The following is a 4,621-nucleotide window of genomic DNA, read 5'->3' as shown; positions in this document are numbered from 1 at the left end:
GTGTCCCATGTTCCTATTTTCTCAGAGCAGCTAAAGCTGAGGAAGGAGCATAAGCAAAGCTGAGTGGAGATGTTGCCGTTTGCCATTTGCTCTTGCTTGTCCTTGGCTGTGTGCTTTGGGTTGAAACCCATGCAAGATATAAAGCCAAGGAGTAGCTTTCTCCATTGGATCTCAGGCATGAGACTGCGTAGCCTTATCTCCTTCTCCTGCAGGGCAAAGAAGGGCAAAAGGGACAATGCCTGTTCCTAGTGTTTCCTAGCTCCCGCAGCCCCAGCAGAGGCTTCTGCAGCTCCCTGACAGCAGAGGTGTAGGAGCTGTTCCTTGCCCTGGCATCAAGAACTGGCACCTGCCGTGGTGCTGCCCACTCCTTGTGCAGCAAGGAGTATGCATCATGTACGCAGTGGTGCACGGGTCTCAGCACCCTGGGGAGGGCAGGAGGTGGGGAGGGCACTGTGGGCAGGGAGCTACAGCTGGTGGGACACACGGAGGGAGGGGTGGAAGAAGAGTCAGAGGCAGGGAGAAGAGATAAAGAGGGATGAGATGGAAATGGGTGAAAGGCAGCAGGGGGCGAAGGGAAAGTGGGAAATGAAATGAAATGAGTTAGAAAATTCCAAGCAGACGAGGCTGAACATTCAGCAGCTGAGACGTGGGGCTTCATTAGTATAGACCGACGGAAGATAGAGACATTAAGGAAGGAAATGTGTGACTCACAGGGGAAAATGGGAAAAACAACACACACCATAGCAGCTGCTCCATTTGCTTCAATTAAAGAACAGCTCAAAGGGTATGGTAAGGGGAAAGGAGAGGGAAGCAAACTAAGGCACAAACAGAAAAAAAAGCCAACCAGATGTAGCAACTGTTACCCTCAAGCACCTGAATGAACGCAGAGCCAGCATTCCTCATCCCTTGCCTCCAAACAGGGGCCAAGCTGCTTGCTGCGCAGAGCCAGGCTGCAGCAGGAGCTGCTGGCCCGGGGCCACGGAGCTGCCCAAGGAGCATGGAGCTGGGCACGAGGCAGCCAGCGCTCGTGAAAATACTTTCCTAGTTATCAGGTGGGGAAGGGGAAGGCAGTTTCCCTTAGCGTAGCTCCGTGACGCCTTGGGAATGGACAAGCAGAGCACCCTGCTAACCCTAAATCGCCAGCCACAACGTGTCTGAGCAAGGAAGAGAGGCCAGCAGCAGTGAGTGTGTTAATCACAACAGTAACTCACAGCAAAGCTGTGCTGGCCAAAGTGAAGGACATTGCGCTTGGGTCCAGGGTGGCAGGGGACACTCCCTGAAAGTCTCCATCCTCTCAGTGCCACCCCACAGCGATCCCAGCTCACTTGCCTCAGGCTTTGCAGCCAGCATCAGCCAGAGCCAGGCAGCCTCTCACAGCAACCTCATCAGCCACCGTGCCTGGCTGGGATGGGAACCTCCTCCTGTGGTGTATGAGGATGCAAAGAGCTCGCTGAAATCGTCTTGTGCTGCTTTACCAGAAAAAAAAAAAGTTTGACATTAATTCTGTCCACAAACTTTAGCTATTTCAGGCACATTGGACATGCTGGTGGGAGCATCCTGGCACTGGGCAAAGAGGAAAATGAGGAAGATGACTCCCATCTCTTCCTCCCTCCACTAATTGCCAACCCTAATTTCTCAGACCTCATGAGCACTGAGAAATGTTATAGCAAAAATCTGACAGATTCCAGTGAATCCTGTTTTCAGCGTTCAGATGATAAATGTTAAAAGTGAAGAATAGAGTGGACCTGGAAGAGCAAAAGTGAGATACCGGAGAAGGAAGGGATGGAAGAAACTTCTAGTTCTCTAGGTGTTTCCTCCTTGCAGCTTCCTCCAGATCAAAGACACATTAAGGATTTATAAGGGAAGAAAGTTTTCTGTTTAGAGCCCACTAAACTGTTTTCTTTACCGGTTCCCTCATGTAAGAGGTTTATCGCTTTGCTCCAGCTGTGACACCAGCCTGCAAGGGTTAGTTGTTTTGTTTGGTTGACTGAAGCCTCGAATCTGGAGGCTACTGGGTCAATCCCAACTCATGGCTTTCCCAGATGATCAAGACAGACAACTTCACAATGTCATAAAAGGCCTGCTTTCATTTTTGGTTGGGGAAACCTTTGTTCAGATTTTATACTTCCCTCCTTATCTTTGTGGATGCTTCCCAGATCCTGGATGCAGTAAATACGTGACCCTTGGCTGACTCATTCCCTGTACAAGCACAGCGGTGGATTTCATGACAAAGTCCCATGGCCTCAGGATAATTACCTGCCCAAAGTCTCAGATGGAGCGCCTAGATACAAGCAAACTCCCCAACTCCTGACATTTATCACTCTAAAGAGCAGACAGGAGAAAAACTGCCTCTATCAGATAAGAGGTGTCAGTCAAGATTTCAATGTAGTCGGCTGCAGCTTGAAAAGGACACATCACAGTATATCTGCAGAATGAAGCCCTGCGAATGCTAAATCTCCACAGCGTGGGAATTAGCACAATGGATCCCATCTCCATACGTGATAATGGGAAACGCATAATTCTCTTACACGAACTTTAATGCCAAAAAGTTGCCACAGAGAACCATCAAGGACACAAGGGCTTTTTCTTCAAAGCTTCTGAGATAGGCAGCATTAAACGCGTTGGCTTTGAGCTCTCTGTGTGTTAAGCTTCCTCTCTGTCCCTTCATCTCTCCCCAATCAAGTTGTGTCTCAGTCAGCACCCAGTTGTTAAATTCTGGATGGATTAAAGAGCATGAGAAAGTGCTTTTTTTTAGGAAAGCGATGTTTATCCATCACTCATCTGGGTGAGTGTTAAACTTCAGATCTTCTGCTCCTCTAATGATCATTGCATGGCGGTGCATTCAGAGCCTTTGCTTTGCACAGTAGTGGGGACGTTTGATCTAAAGGCTTCTCTTTGCCTGAGATTAAATCTGAATTTGAATCATCCTTTGGGGTCTAATCGTGTAGGATTTTGATGGCAGTGCAGCAGGGCCACAGAGTGTATTTGCAGGAGGAAGAGGACAGGAATTTCCCAAATGACCTGACAGAGCCTGGAGATTTCTGTAACATTTTAGGTGGAGGAGAAAATTAAGTTTAAAGACAGAAAAAACAGCTTACTTTCTTCAGTGTTCAAAGCAAAAAAAAAGAGGGAAGATAATCTCTCTAATAAAATTCCTAGAATTCATGCAGGCTTCCAACTAATGCCAACTTAGAAGAAGCACTGACCGGTTTCAGACCCTCTCTAATGGAGACGTGAGTGGACAGGGATCAGACTGATGATAAGTCCCTACAAACTGCAAAGTTTCAACTCTACATTAGGCATAATTACACCTGTCAAAGACAACATACTCCTGGAAATTTTCTGTTGCAGAGTTAATGGCAGAGGGACTCTTGCAAAACCCTCCGCATAATTTCTGGATGCCTCAGTCCTTCAGAAATTACTTTGACAGGCAGATGATGTCTTCCTGTGGCACAGGAGTCTCTGGTTTAACTACAGGTAGTGTTGAACCAAAAAGTTTGAAGCACCTTTGCTTTTCTAGATCTGGAAAAGCCCACTCTTTGCATTTGGGGAGTGTCATCACTTAAAGAGAAACGTGAATTATCATGTCATAGGATAACCACCCACCAGTTAGTTCCTCTGGTCTTTACCTCTAGTAAAGGGCAAACACTTCAACACAGCAAGGAAATACACGATGATACTGGGTTGGCTGGTAAGATGAACACACAGTTCTCCCCCTTCACAACCCCTCAAATGACTTCTACAAAAGTCTCCCCCAGAAAAGCACCCCTGTATGGAACCCAAGCACAGCACTGATGGTAGCCAAGAAATAACATACAACAGCTGCAATATCCCTCCCTGATTCAACTTTTGCCAGCCCAGCAGTGCGAAGATGATGTGAAGTTCCCCCCAGAACAGCAGCTGTGCTCCCCACAAAAGAAAGCTCAACCAGATTAAGGCTAAGTAGGATGAATATGTCTGTATCAGAGCAGGACAGAAACTACAGGACTTGCTACAGCTTCTCCTCGGCTCTTATCTTAGTAGATCCCAATGCCTGCCTTGCCCGGGTGGATCTGGAAAACTGGGTTAAAGACTCTAGGCAAAGATAGACTATGCCGTGTACATATTAGCACGAGCCAGAGCTAACACACACAGGTATGTCAGCATTGCATCAGAGCCTGCTAACCACGCTGCAGATGATGCTGGTTTTCCTGCCCAGCAGCACTTCCTTCATTGCCACACCACCACATGCTTCCAGCTTCACACACCCTGGGGAGCAGGAGGGTTAGCGTTCAGTGCCAAAGGATGAAACATTGACATCCTCATCCAACTAAGATTAAATTGAGGACGCAGGGATAGAGCACACCAAACACATTAGAGAAATGCTCATTGTCTTGGGTTTGAATAAGAAGGAGAAGTTCAGGATTTGGCAGACTGTACGCAAAGAGTTGCAGAACGACTGCTATGTGCATGCAGCTCGTGTTCGTGCATAATATGTATAGGAGCACACCGTATGTTTAAAGCATCAGGCAACCGGGCCGATCTTGGATCACATTGTAAAGCTTTCCTACAGTCTTGCATTTGTACTAAACAGATGCATCTCTCCTTGCCTCCACTCCTCCCCTCCCCAGCCCATCCCCCC

This window comes from Buceros rhinoceros, unplaced genomic scaffold, assembly GCF_000710305.1.
Source record: "Buceros rhinoceros silvestris isolate BGI_N320 unplaced genomic scaffold, ASM71030v1 scaffold16723, whole genome shotgun sequence".
Classification (NCBI taxonomy): Eukaryota; Metazoa; Chordata; class Aves; order Bucerotiformes; family Bucerotidae; genus Buceros; species Buceros rhinoceros.
This window is presented reverse-complemented; position numbering follows the sequence as displayed.